At 45.7% G+C, this 14,886-nt stretch overlaps 1 protein-coding gene and 1 long non-coding RNA gene across 3 annotated transcripts in view; both read right to left on the reverse strand.

The window, feature by feature from the left end:
- Window positions 1-14,886, reverse strand: part of TSHZ2 (teashirt zinc finger homeobox 2) — a 439,912-nt gene that overhangs the window by 58,520 nt on the left and 366,506 nt on the right. The window lies entirely within an intron of this gene.
- LOC148108016 (uncharacterized) lies at window positions 2,096-3,494 on the reverse strand. The gene is made up of 2 exons (XR_015720887.1): window positions 2,662-3,494; window positions 2,096-2,248 (listed from the first exon to the last, which is right to left on the reverse strand). It is a non-coding gene; the product is annotated as an uncharacterized LOC148108016 (long non-coding RNA).

Here is a 14,886-nt window from a genome sequence, read left to right on the forward strand (position 1 = left end):
AGGAGAGAAAGGGGCTCACTCCAGAATCCCTGAGTTGAGTCTTCAAGTGAGCATGGGCCTGTCTTCCCCAGGAACTAGTAGAAAACTCTCTGGTTTTATGCAAGGGAGGGGGACGTTTACTCCCTCTGCATAGCTTTTCAAAGGAGAAAGAAGTGAAATGATGCTGTGATCCCTCTTCCGGCGATATGCCTGTTCAACAAAGGGTTACATGTTTCAACATTGCTTCGTGCTTATTATGTGTGTGCTCTTTGTTAAACGCTCTTGCTCAAATTGGTTCAGTTAATCCCCGTATGAGGTAAGTACTACGATTAGTCACATTTAAGGTAAGGAGAAGTTATGTAAGTCTGCCAGTGGCCCGTGCAGGAGCTGGGATTGGAGGCCAGGCCGGTCAGATTGTAAAGCCCGGTATTACCCACTGATCCCGATCGCCACCTGATGGTCGAGGTGCGGCGTTCTCATGGGACCAAGACTCCCGAAGGTGCCTGTAGTTTTTAGGGAGGTGCTCTGACTTCCTCGGCTTACATCAGTTGGAGTCTGGGCTGACTTGAGTTTGGAGCCCTGGTGGGACTCGGCATCACATTTGGAGGGTCAAGGGGATGCCGAGGCCAAGGTCCTGGCAGTGGAGGAACGTCAGGTCAGACGACACCTCCACTTACTCATCTGTAAAATGGGGGCAGTAATTCTTATCTTACAGGAGAAGGTGCCCCAAAAGTGCTAACCACGGTGCTTGGCATACTGAAAGGGCTCCATAAATGTCAGTTACAATAGTATTTGACTCAGAGTACTGGGAGCCAGGAAGCAATGAATTACGGCTCATATTAACGTGCTTTCAAAACTGTACCAACGATCAACAGCACACATGTTAAATTTTCACAAATATAGCAAAGATGATACTGCTACCAGAAAGGGTTAGCAGTACAGTATGCTCACGACCGCTTCTTAGGGTGTCCCAGACACCAGGCTCAGAAAGCGATGCATTATATACGTCGATTCCAGTGATTCCAATGATGTTCTTTCTCCTCCAGTAATTTCATGGTGCTGCTGAGACCTTGCTCAAAAGCCTAGGTCTGAGTTGGTGTAACGTAGAGATGGCTCAGTTTGTTTGCTTCGTCTTGCATCAGAGGCTTCTGAGTGGAGCCTGCTCCCAGGATATGTCTGGAGCAGGGGAGTGTGGTAAAGAGGCATCTAGTGGTTTCCAGGCAGACTGAAAGTAGGAAGAGTCGGTGGCCTGCCTGGGGAGAGTGGGGTCAGCAAGGGAGGCTTTGCCCTTCCTGGAGTCATCTTTATCCAGTGATGCACCATCTGCTGGAAGGAATCATAAAATCCACCGACGAAGATGTGAACTCTTCAGACCCTGTTCAAATGGGCCCCTCAAGGCCCTGCCTCCAGGTTGGCAAGGCCCCAGAGCTGCGTGACATTCACTGAGCCATCAAAGGTTCTGTTTGCTCAGGAGATAAAGGGCTGGCAAGCTCAACTCTGAAAGCAAAGGGTCCATCTCCTCTCCACGAACGAGTTCCTAAGAATTCCTAAGTAGCAGGCTGTCATATATCAATATTCCTTTTATCAAATAACATACTGAAAACAAGGCCTCCATTAATTTTGAAAAAATATTTAAGCTGATTAGAAAGTTGGTTCTGTATTTGATGAAGTTCTGCAGAAATTGGGCTTGTGATGAATCATTGAACAAAGACACTTTTTTTTTTTTTTGGTACAGCAATAAAGCCTCAAATGATTAATTAAGGGCACAACGCCAAAACAAGTGTCTTTGTTTCAAACGCAGTGGACAAGACAGCCTTGGGAAAGTTGATGTCTTAAGTAGACGCCACAACATGTTTTTAATTATGTTCAGGAAGACGAACAAGAATAGGAATCGCCAACTGTTTAGAAAGATAATTTTTTTTCGAAGAAAGATTAGAATTAAAAAAACCAAACAGAGCATTATTGATTTAACACAAATGCCATTTGTCGGGCCTTTTGTAATTTCCTTATTTGTGTCATCATTCTAGAGTTCACACACCCGCCCCCCCCTCGGGTGATCGCGTTTGGCACCCGTTCAGCTCTCGGCACTATGATACCGTAAACACGCAGTGACTGCTCATATTAAAATGTTTTATTTGTCGTAACTGTACAGATGATCGAGTGGTGCACGTCCTAAATTATCCCAATCATTGCCCAGGCTAATCGGAAGAGAGGGAATCGGGGACCGTCTCTGGGAGATGAGCAGGCAGGCCGAGGGTGCAGGGCGAAGCTGTCAGTTGGAAAGGAAACAACAGCAGAAAAGTTTACGCAACATCGGCTCTCGGTTGCGCCACCCCGAGCACAGCCCTCCGCGCCGCTGAAACAGACATCAGCGGCCTGCGTGATGCCCGGCCGGGAAGAGGCGTTTGGAAGCGGCTCAACTTTGGGTTGTATCGGGCAGTCAGATTCCATTTGGATCAAAGTGTCCTATCTCAATATTCGTGGTAATGACAGGTTGAGCTTTAAACGAGGCCAGCTCTTAATTGTAAAATGCTGGAGACAGAAGAGGAGCCTCACGGTTTGGCCCTTTTCCCCCTAAACTGTCAGGAAGTGGCCTCCACTCATTTGGAAATCGATGGAAATATTGCCGAGCGGGGGCTGCGGGCTCTGGATTTCAAGAGGTCATTTAGATGGGTCACTCACAGGTACTCGAGGCTCCCGGCCTTCCTTGGCGTCCATCCTGCTAGGTTTCGAGAAATGGTGAATTACTCATTTTGCTAGGAAGTAATGGCTTTATCTTCTACGCGTCCACACGGTTGGAGAAGGGGTTGCGTGCTCAGCATCCAAAAGTAAAGATGTTCTGGAACGTGGTTGCGCCCCTCCGTCTCGAGCACGGCCTCTTTCGGGCTGTGTCACGGTTCGGCTCGGCGCCGTAGAGTGAAAGCAGCCACGGCCGATCTGCAAACAGATGGGTGGGGTTGTTTTCCAGCACAACATTTCCACTGGCTTTTCCACAGGCTGCCAACCCTCGACTTCAACCAATGTCCTTAGAGGCATGGCAGGAATTCGGCTACTTCCTCCTCTGGGCCTGGCTTGATGTGAGGCGAGAGAGAAAACATAGAAGACCATGGACAGGAAGGAGCTGTGCAAAGGTAGCTTCTGTTCCTGCTCATTTTCCAGAAGTTTCTATGGCCTGGGCTTAGTAAAAAGGGAGCTTGTAGGGGTGTGCCAATCCACAACCCATTTGCAGGGTGACAGTTGGGTTCAGCACACGTTCCCCTCCCTACCCTCCCGGAGAACGCACTGAATAGTTTTGGGGGGAGAAATGTTTTCTTGAGCTCCATGGGCTGGGAGTGGGGAGATGTAGCCTCCTGAGGGCCAAATGGCCACTTGGCACCTTTTCAGCAAAGGTCGTGGTTTCACTGAACGTGTTGGGGTGTTTGTGGGAGGAACTGGGGGTGACCGGAGTCACCTGCTTAGTGGAGAGAAGCAGGACTGGAGGCCGGGTTGGGGAGGGGGGGGACGCCCAGAAGGGATCAAGAAGAAAGCTGAGCTTGGGCCGCAGGCAGAGAAGGAGAAAGGACTCCCTGGAATAGTTTAGAGAAATACGTGAGCAGCTTTATTGGGTGTTGCCCAGTGGCGGGACGTGACCCCACTTCTGTGTTTCCCTGCGAAAATTTTCCAGTGTCCCTGTTACTCGCTAGTGCTTTGGTGGGAAGATGATTCTCTTGAGGAAAAGTGAAGAGGTGCCAAGTTCTGCTTGGGGCTGGCATCAAGTGAAGAGAGAGGCGACATGGTGGGACGAGGAAGATGCGGGAAGAGCTGACATTCTCGAGACCGCCTCACCCAGGTTCCAGCAACGGTCCCGCCCTCCCTCCACGGCATGGAACCACCGCTTCCTCATTCTCTATCCTTCCCACCTTCACGCCCTTCTTCAGTTTTCTTCAAGATGCCTGTGATCACTTGACGTGCTCTGTAATTATTTGGTTTTGCATTGGTTAGTTTTCTCTCTGACGTCAGGTCCATGAGAGCAAGGGATATTGTCTGCTCTGTTCCCTTCTGCAGCCCCACACCTTAACAATGCCTGGCACATAGGAACTAGGATACATTTGTACCCATGGCGCGAGGTGGGCACCTGCTCGCCCACCTGCCAAACTGTGGGTTCTCTCTACACACCAGCACCTCCGTAACTCAAGCCACCTAAAGACACCGATAGTCTCCTAAACGTCTGTTCGCCTCTACTCCTGCCCCCTCCAAATCCAGGTGCCACACCACAGGCTATCCTTCTCGATATGTAATTCGAATTATGTCACTTCCTAGCTTAAAACCCTCTCATTGCCTCCTGTCACTCTTAGAAAAAAAAAATCTGTACTTCTTTTCATGGCCCACAGAGCTTCCTAAGTGGGCCCATCTTTCTACTGCCATCTTTGTATTCTTGCTCACTCTGTTCTAGCAACACCCACCTCCTCTTCGTTTTTCCAAAACATCACACTCACTTCCCATTAGGACCTTGACACTTGGCGCTTCTGTTCTCTCCGAGCCTCCCTCGGCTGCCGCCTTCACGTCACTCAGGCCCCAGCTCAAACATCAGGCACCTCCGAGAAGCCTACGTTGACCATCCGGTCTGGAATAACCCAGCTCAGCCCATCACTTTTTATCACACCACCTGGCTCTCTTACCTTCTCCTTTTGGCTCTTCATCACCGGCTGTAATTCTCTTATTTGTTCTGTTGCTTATACTTTATAGTCTCTCCTCCTTTCCCAGGATGGGATGGATGTTGGCACCTTGGCAGCCGTGACCTTGACCATCTTATTTATCACCAAGGCATAGGGTAGTACCTAGCATACTGTAGGTGCTCAATAAATATTTGCTGAATAAATGAGTGGATTGATCTATGTACGCAGAATTTCCTGACAACAAAGGCGTTGCTTTCCTGCCCATCTTCCAGTGCCTAGTTCCACAAATAATATATATTGGTCCCTGCTCATTCCACCCGCATACTTCTTACAGGTCATCATAGAAGATCACATGCCTGGAAATTACTTGCATTTTCTTGGGTATTACCTTGAGGTTATCAAAAATTCAGTGTGATGTAGCTTTAAGTCTTAAATCCAATGTTTGGGAAGGTTTGGAAGACTGGACAGTGGTCAGAAAATGACCTCTGGGTCCATAGTCTTTATAGAATTATCATAGTTAAGTCTTTTATTTTATTATTATTATTATTAGTTTATTTATTTTATTATTTTTTTAAAAGATTTTATATATTTATTTGACAGAGAGAGAGACAGCCAGTGAGAGAGGGAACATAAGCAAGGGGAGTGGGAGAGGAAGAAGCAGGCTCCCAGTGGAGGAGCCCGATGTGGGACTTGATCCCAGGACTCTGGGATCACGCCCTGAGCCGAAGGCAGAGGCTTAACGACTGAGCCACCCAGGTGCCCCTAATTAATTTATCTTTTAAGAAGGCTTTTATTTATTTATTTGAGAGAGAGAGAGAGCAGAGGGAGGGAGAGGGAGACAATCTCAAGCGAACTCTGTGCTGAGTGCAGGGCTCCACCTCTCCACCCCAAGGTCATGATCTGAGCTGAAACCAAGAGTCCGGTGCTTAATTGACAGGGCCACCCAGGCACCCCCATAGTTAAGTCTTTTAAACAAAGGTGGATCCCCTTTTTGGTCCTGCCATCAGCCCCGCCTTTCCCAGACGAATCAAAGTCAATAGCTGTTTTGCAGCTGGAGTTGATTGCAGATTCCAACCCATGGTTGAGTTAACACGTAAAGGGAGGTGCTGGACTTGGGGTAATTATAGGTATCTCCTTAATAAACCTTATCTGATCCCTTTCCGTTAATAATTGTATGTAATTATATTTACGTTGCATATTATATTGCACATTAATGGAAAGTAGGGCCCTGAGGATTTAAAGAACTTAAGAAGCATTTGATTGGATACTGCCAATCATTACATGTTATCCAAAGTATAACAGGAGAAAGGAATTTGTCAAAAAGGAAACTGGATAGTAGGAGAAACCCAACACTTTCATTAATTGATAATATTTTTATTAGGTTGTTACTTTCGAGTGTCTTTTAGTACTTGCACTTGAATTTAAATGTCTGAAAAGGAATGGGTATTCAGGAAAAGAAAAGTAATTACACCCTGTAATTCTGATTTAATTACAAGGAAATAGATGTAACATGATGTGATAAAAGTTCTGATGAGCTCTTTAAATGATATATGTCATTAACATGTTAATTGGCATGAAATCTGAACTCGGAGCCAGAGAAATCTTAGGTGAATATGAGGTCAACTCTATTACAGGCAGTCTTACAATGAAAATTCCATAAAAGCATTTTGAGTTTTATTCTGAAATGTACTTTTTCCCGTTTATATTCAATATGATGAAATTCCAATCCTGCTCTTTAAAAGAAGAACGATAAAAAAGGCCATCCCTAAGATGTCGGGGTGGCTAGCTTAAACTTGTAATTGAGTAGACATGAGGTCTGGACTACGTGAAATGTGTTTTTTTCCTGCGCTCAAAGACCAGGTCATGTTCTAAAAATCCGGTTCTCTCAGCATCTCAGCGTAATGAGGAGATGAAATGCATAAAGATTTTGATTATGAAAAAGGCTGCCATTTCCTCAAATACTCATCCCATGCCCTGTTTATTTTATTTAATTATAATTTGGGGGCTCACGGCTGTGGCTAGGAATCAAACGTGTAAAGAAGGCATCTATTCAGCAGAAGGAAAGAGCCAGAATAGATCAGGGCTACTGCTCTCGGAGGGTGGGATGCCGCGTGGACCCTCGGAGCCTCAGACCTTCAGCTGGAAATGCGCCAGACTCCTGCTTGGCTCTGAGGCTAGGGTAGCTGTTACTGGGACGCTTCGGTATTGAAAATCCCGACGTGTCCTCTCATGCCACAGCCCTCAGCGGTGGACACGTTTCTGTTGGAATAGCCACACTGATACTCCTCCGACATCGTGTTCTCACCACATACACACCCAGGCACACTGTGAACGTCAAAACGGACCGTGCACAGGTGCTCCTCAGAGGGACCCTCTCTGTTCCTCATCTCTTGGTGGACATTTACCCTACTTTAATTCAAATTATTTAAAAAGAGTATGGATTCCAGAGCTTCTCTATTTGGTAATTATCCAAACCTTATGAAAGAGAAGCTCAGAGAACTGGCAGAGGGGAGGGCCCTTAGGTAAAGCCGATGTTAGGATTGGAGTTGATACTTGGCAGACTTAGACACAAAGGACAGAGGGTGGTGGGTAGGAGAGGAGGAATCAGATTCTAACTTGAGTCCGACATGCTCATGCATGATTCAGTCTTTTCAGTCACTCAATTGGGGGCAGAAGGGGGTCTTCTAAATGTTTCCCTAATATCCCTGACTCATTCCTGCCCCAGGGCCTTTGCATGTGATCTCCGCTTCCCGCCATGAATATGTTGCTCCCACTTCTCTCACTTTGTTCAGGTCTCAGTTCCAATATCACCCTCTCCAGCATCCTTCTTTGCTCTAAACCAGCACCCCCTTTCCGCATCTTTTACTCTCTAGTTCCTTCTTCTGCTTTGATTTTCTTCATGGATATGATCTCCAGACTGTCTCAGATGTGTATCCATTCAGAGCCTGTCTGTTGCCTCTAGAACGCAGGCTGCATGGGGGCAGGCACTGATCTATCTTATTCATTGCTATATTCCCAAGCTGAGAACTGCGTCAGGCACCCAGAGGTAAACATGCGCCTATCACGTGAACAATGCAGAAACGTGTCCTGGCGCCTCATTCCCCAGCTGCATAACTTCGGGCTGGCTGCTTAACTTACAGGGGCCTCAGTAGCTGCCTTCTTGGTGAAATGGGAATAAGAGTTTGAAGAATTAAATGATTGAATACATGGAAACTTCTGAGTGTAGTGTCTGGTACGTGTCAAGTACTCAGTATATGTTGTTTTAAAAATGAGAGATTTTTTTCTTTAGAAAATCAAGACAAAATCAGCTGGGAACTGTGAGGTGGGTGATGGAGGTCAGGAGAGCCTCCTGCTGTGTTTTGCTCTGTGCTGGAGTGTTCCCTGGCACTGAAGTTACATAATACATCTGTATATTGGGGAGGGATTGGGATAAACTCGTTTAGTGTGTGTGGACTTCCTCCCTTCACTGAGCCCAGCCGAGAGTTTCATTAAGGTTAGGGAAGCTGTCGAGGGAGAGGCTGTATAGACCATGATTAAGAAGGTGGACCCAGGAATCAAACAGGTGTCTGCTTCGAAATCCCAGATCTCACTGCCTCCTGGCTTTGTGACTTGGAGTGAGTAACTTCACCTTATGCACTTCCGTTTTTTTCCTCTGTGACATGGGGCTGAAAAGCATATTTTTCCTCATAGGGCTGCAGTGAGTAAATGCAGTTAAATTTAATGCATTAAATGCAGTCACATAAGGAGCGTCCTGAGCAAGGGGCATGGCACGGAGAAAGTCTCAACACACGCCATCCTCGACGACACCAGGTTCCGCTGTGTCTCCGTGTTGAGACAGCAGAAGGAGTTCAACGAACACTTGGTCTCAGAGGCTTAGCTACAATTAATTGAGCCTGAAAGGCCACAGATAAGAAGAAGCCCTAAATCGATGATAAAAGGGGAAAGGAAAATAAGCAGCGTCTGCATACAGTGAGCTCTCTACACTGCACGGCCGCCTGCGCTCAGGACCCTATGGGGGTCTTTGCGGTCACGGCCACCGGGTGAGGTGGACCTCTCCCACGGCTTGAATTGGGCTTTTTCAAAATCAGTGATTTAAGAAACTCAGCAGCCCCCCCTCCCAACTTTCCAGCTGTCATCCAAAGCACAAAATCACTTCCTGGGACCTTCTGACCGTCAGGCCAAGTTGACCGGACCCCAGACGTCTTTGGACGTTGGGAGGGGCCAGCTAGGCAGGCAGTTGGTGGTATCGAGCGTTTGCCGGGTCTGGGATGGAGCCGAAGCCCTTTTGGGCATCAGCAGAATGTGACGAGGTGCCGGGCCCTGCGGATACGCCGGCATCTCCCGCCAGGACCCACCAGCTTCTGCTGGTCTCGGAGGGTCTGTAACTCTAGCTTTCCGTGATGCATGCTTTCTGCGAGGCTCCAAGCCGCCAAACCCGCCTGTAAGTTTCTGATTCAGAAACCACCTTGGAGGAGAACGGGGCTCGTCTCTCTCCATCTCCCCTGTGCCCTGGGATGAGTACCCCCACTCCTCACCTGCTATCACACAGACAAGAAGGGCCATTCATAATTTAAGCTGGCCCTTTCTTTCTTACACGCCACCAACAAGAGCCGGATGCTGGAGGAAAAATTGAACTCTTTCTCCCAGGATACACTGAGGATCAAGCAGAATCTCATTAAGGCTCACTTCAAAGATTCGTCCTTTATTTCCATACAAACAAGTTTAAATTATCGTGCGTGAATCTGCTGTTAGCAGGGACTCTGTTCCATTATGCATGATTCCTTACTGCTCGTATCATGAATAATGGGCAGCGCTCCATTAGCGATTTCCAGTAATATGCTAAACTTAGGGAGTGGTCACGTTATTGGGTTAAAGTTCTGTCGTTTGCATATTTATTTTATTTCTTACTGAAGCTATAAGGCTCTGGTTCATCGAAATAGGTGTTGCAATCTTGTCGTAATTAAGCACAGCGTAGCACATGTCGTAGCTGTGATTTCTTTATTATTATTTAAAATTTATTGAGCATTTACTATGTGCGAAGGATAGTGCAAAGGATATTATCCTTGCATGCATAATACTATTTAATCTGCACCAGAACCTTTTGAGATAGGTATGATTATTATTCTCATTCTATCAGCGAAAAAACTGATAATTAGGGGAGGGTCTAAATTGCCCATGGATAAAGCTCATAATAAGTGGTAGTGCTGATTCAAACCAATTTGTCTGACTTCAGACACTCCTAATTATAAAATGTTTTTTTAGCACGCTATTACTTTCTGATGAGCTTTCCTAGACATACTATCATTTTGATGCCCATTGTACAGATGATAAAACTGATACCCAAGGGGACAAGTGATATCCGGGAGCAAGAGACCCTTGTTTCGCCTTGGTTTTGCCTCCATTTGATCGTGGACACTAGTCTTCCTGGAAATAAAGATGCTGTCGCACTGTGGATTCTGTAATTTTTAGGGTTGGGGCAGGGTTTTCTCAGTGTTCTCCCTTTCTCACTGTCTCTGGAGGTTCCTTAGGTAGACCCATGCTGACACTTTTGTGTCGTGATGGTATGACGTGGGGCAAATTGTTTAACTTCCGCCATTTTGGTTTGTTCATCTATCCACTGGGGATCCGTACCTGCCTCTCGTAGGGTCATTGACAGGAAGAGAGCAGGTGGAACAGACGGCACACAGGAAGCATTGTATACAGGTGAGCTAATATTTTTGTATTATTCCCTTTAAAATTCTTTGTACCTTTCAATTTGTATTTCTGTGATTAACCCAAAGTCATCTGGCACGTTACTGGAACATTTCCTTTCTTAAAGCCCCCTCGACTCTTAACATCTCATGGCCCAACCAATGAAGTCATAATTTGTTTCAATGTTCCCTCCTGTCCCCTCAGCCCAGGACAGAGATTAGCCAATAGGCACATCCAGTTGGCTGTGGTCGTGAATTCATGAATCATGTTGAGATCGTTTGAAGAAATTGGTTACAAGTACTGTCTTGCAGCCCAATCTCAGATTATTGAAAAACAGTTGGAAGGGAAGTTTGAATTGGCCACAGCTTTTATTTTTAACTTTTTGAGTTAGCCGATGTCAAATCCAGCCTCATTGTCAAGACAGGAAATGCTGGGGTCCTCTGGAAAATGTCTTCATAATTTCTGCATTATTTATTCAAGATATTTGGCGAGCTCAACTGGGAATGATTTTTCCATTTGGAGATGTGTCACAGAGTGCCCCAGACAGGAAATAAGCTTAAGGAGCTTGACTTGGGAGACCGATCTGGGCTCTTTGAACACACCCAACCCTTTCCTGTACAGAATCTTTTCTGCGGGTGCTGCCATCTGGACCCGCACTTCCTTCACTCACTCATTACTGTTAATTCCATAGGCCCGGATCCTATCAATTCTTCGAGGTTCATCTAAAAGCCACATTTTCTTTATTCCAGAAACTGCTTCTTGAATTCAATATATTTATATTTTGCTTGACACTTTTTTGAAGTGCCTTTGCAGATATTATTGAATTAACCTGGTTGAGTGTTATCTGTCTGTATTCTTGGTAGCATTTCACCATCTGTCTCATGTGGCTGAGCTCTCCCTCCCCATAGTGGTATTTGAAGCTTCTCTCCCTTCCCTGTATGTTAGAGAGAACTTTCTCCACCAGCACGGCTCTTAGGCCTTGCTGTTTCTATTAGGAAATGAGGGAGAAGAGTATTCTAAGGAGCCAGTGCTGTCTTTTGAAAAAAAAAATCTAATTTAATTTTATTTAAATTTAATTGATTAACATATAGCATATTATTAGTTTCAGAGGTAGAGTTTGGGATTCATCAGTTGTATATAACATCCCGTGCTCATCATATCACATGCCCTCCTTAATGCCTATCACCCAGTTACCCCATCCCCCCACCCATCTCCCCTCCAGCAACCCTCAGTTTGTTCCCTAGAGTTAAGAGTCTCTTATGGTTTGTCTCCCTCTCTGATTTTGTCTTATTTCATTTTTCTCTCCCTTCCCCTATGATCCTCTGTTTTATTTCTTAAATTTCACATACGAGTAGAGGGACAATCGACCAAACCAAAAGGCAACCTACAGAATGGGAGAGGATATTTGCAAATGTCTTATCAGATAAAGGGTTAGTATCCAAAATCCATAAAGAACTCATCAAACTCAATACCCCAAAAAACAAATAATCCAGTCAAGAAATGAGCAGAAGACATGAACAGACATTTCTCCAAAGAAGACATCCAGATGGCCAACAGACACATGAAAAAATGCTGCACATCAGCCGGCATCAGGGAAATACAGATCAAAACCACAATGAGATCCTACCTCACACCGGTCAGAACGGCTACAATGAACAAGTCAGAAAACCACAGATGTTGGTGAGGATGTGGAGAAAGGGGAACACTCTTACACTGCTGGTGGAGCCAGTGCTGTCTTAGTTCATTTACGATCACAGAGCAGGTAAGTCACACAAGGAAAGACAATAAGCTGTGGGTGGGAAGGGGCGAGCAGCAACAGGGCTAAGGGTGGCTGGTTTGAAGGGGACTTGGGAGATTTTTGGAGAGAGCTGTTGGGGACAGCTGGTATTTCAGGAGGAATGGAGCTTTCGAGGAAGGGGATGGGTGACTTTTCATTTTTAATGAACAGGTACCCTACCCCCTTTGGCGTTTTGCGAGAGGCTGCAGTAAAGATTTATATTTTTTTACGAATATCTTCTCTGATGGATGAGCACTTCTCCTGAGTGTAACACTCGTGTCAGAACTGGGCTGATCTTAACGGGCTGAGGTTTGTACTGGAATTTATGTATGTATCTCTGTATTCCTTCAACGTGCACACACTCTAGGAAGTTCCCCAAATGCAGGCCTTTGGGTGGCACTTCTATTCCTGTTACCTATGAGACCTTGCTCCACGTTGATTTCTTCAGCAAAAAACAAAACAAAACAAAAACAAAACCAAAACAAAACAAAATGCTTATTTGTCCATGTTTTGGAGACAAATCAGTCCAGGCTCCCGATTGCCTTGTGGCTGGTCTGTCTGATTGGCATTCTCAGGCTAGTCATTTGGGAAGACCCGGAGCGTACAGCAGACAGGGTGCAATGAGCTCAGAGGCTGTGTGTTTGCATTTCAGCTGTACCTCCAACAGCTATGCACCCTGGTCAAGTTATTTAATCTCTTTGTGCCTCCTCCATTTCCCAACACAAAATTGTGCTTCCCCTAGATCAGTAAAAGCAAGCAAGCAAGCAAGCAATATGCTTCACTCTTCCTAGCCTGATGGAGTCATGGAATATAAGGGTCAGAGGCGATGCCAGGAAATGAGCTGGTCCCAAGATGGCAAATACCTTTTGTTTGCTGTAGACTTTCATCGCGGGCAGCATCCGCTTAGAGTGGTCCTCTCCAGCTGGAGTCCTGGTCCCCTCCCACTGGGGGACATCTGGCAATGCCTGGAGACATTTTTGGCTGTCACAACAGGGAGGGGATAGGGTGAGCTACTGGCATCGAGAAGGTAGAGGCCACTGCTGCTTCTAGACACCCTATCACACACAGAACAGCCTTCCACAACAGAGTTACCCACCCACAGTGCCGACAGCGACAATGTGTTCTGAAGGAGCCAAAGGCCGTGTCTTCCTTGAAACGCAGTGGGAAAGAACTCCAGGATTGATTAGTGATGTCTGCCTCAGAAACAAGGGGCAGGAGTTCGAGAGCACGTGTGTTTGTCTTTGCTGTACAAAGCCAAAAATTTGTTTTACAGAGGAGGAGATCAAAGTCCAGGTAGCTTTTTAAGGCATGTGGCAAGCAAGCGGGAAAGCTCAGGCTATAATCAATTGCTTTTTTTTTTTTTAAAGATTTTATTTTTAAGTAATCTCTATACCCAACGTGGGGCTCAAACTTACAACCCTGTGATCAAGACTCGCATGCTCTACTGACAGAGCCAGTCGGGCCCCCCACAGTCGATTGCTTTTTGACCGAAACTACATTCTTAAAGAGCAGGAACTGGATCAGTCCAGCTCACTAGCATATCTGCAGCATCTAGAACAGTGCCTGCCCATGGTAGACATTCAACAAATATTTGTTGAATTCATGCATCGAAGTTTTTGGCAAGCACAGCTGTAACTTTACTAACTCCAAGCCTGTTTTCTTAAGTTATATAAAACCTATTTTCAGCTTTAATAGTGCATGTAAATATAATAAAACTACCAATGTGAAAACACTTGAACAATTATCATTTCCTTTGAGAGGGTTGCTTGCTCCCTGCCTCTTTTTACACCCAACATCACCTGGGAATATCTGTTCATGGAAATCTAGGTTCTGTTCCGAGACCCTTACCTAGAGACTACCTTCTACACACATTGACCTATAAAGGATGGGACACAGTCCTTGTTGAAGGAACACTAACCCTGAAAACACAGGACATCTTCTGGGGCAGGACCAGCTACTGGGAAGAGCCCAGGCTATTCAGTGACTTGATTTTGTTATTTTCCTGCTGCCTCTCTGATTCATCTGGAGGAGAACCGTCACTCAGCATTTCCGTGTTACCTTTTGCAAATGAGACCAAACGACCCCTCGCTACCCTCTTTCACTTGGATGGGTGAGAGATGCAAATTATGGAAGCAGCTGGTATCTTTTAAAAGATTTAATGTATTTTTTAAAAGATTTTGGATTTAAAATATTTATAGACTCACAGTAAGTTGCAGAAACAGTAGAATTTCAGGGCCCCTTCCCCCACAGTCCCCCAGGGGTGACATTAATCTAATCCAACTTTCGTACGATATCAAAGCCAGGATACGGACCCTGGTATTACACTGTTAACCAGGCTATAGACCTTGTTTCATAGTGTGTGTGTCTGTGTGTGTGTAGCTCTGTGCAACTGGATCCGCTGTAGATTTATGTAACCACTACAGCCAAGGTGGAAACCTGCTTGGAACAAAGAACGATGATATTATCAGCTACCATTTGTTGGGTACTTACTATGTTACAAGCACTCTGCTGGGCACTTTGCATACATCGCATTAGTTAATCTTCACAACAACCTGGCAAGTCCGATGCTATATGCATTTTACAAAGAAGTAAACTGAGGCTCAGAGTGCTTAAGTAACCTTGCAAGGGTGAGCTGCCCAGCCTGTGAAAGAGCAAAGCTAAATCAGTTGGACGCTAGCACTTGTCCTTTTTAAATAACTCCATGCTGCGATTAATTTTAAGAAAAATCACCCCATAATCTCACCATTCAGAGATAAGCCATACTTAACAATTGAGTATATTTCC

The sequence above is a fragment of the Ursus americanus genome, chromosome 22 (genome assembly GCF_024610735.1).
Source record: "Ursus americanus isolate L20-20 chromosome 22, mUrsAme1.1.p, whole genome shotgun sequence".
Classification (NCBI taxonomy): domain Eukaryota; kingdom Metazoa; phylum Chordata; class Mammalia; order Carnivora; family Ursidae; genus Ursus; species Ursus americanus.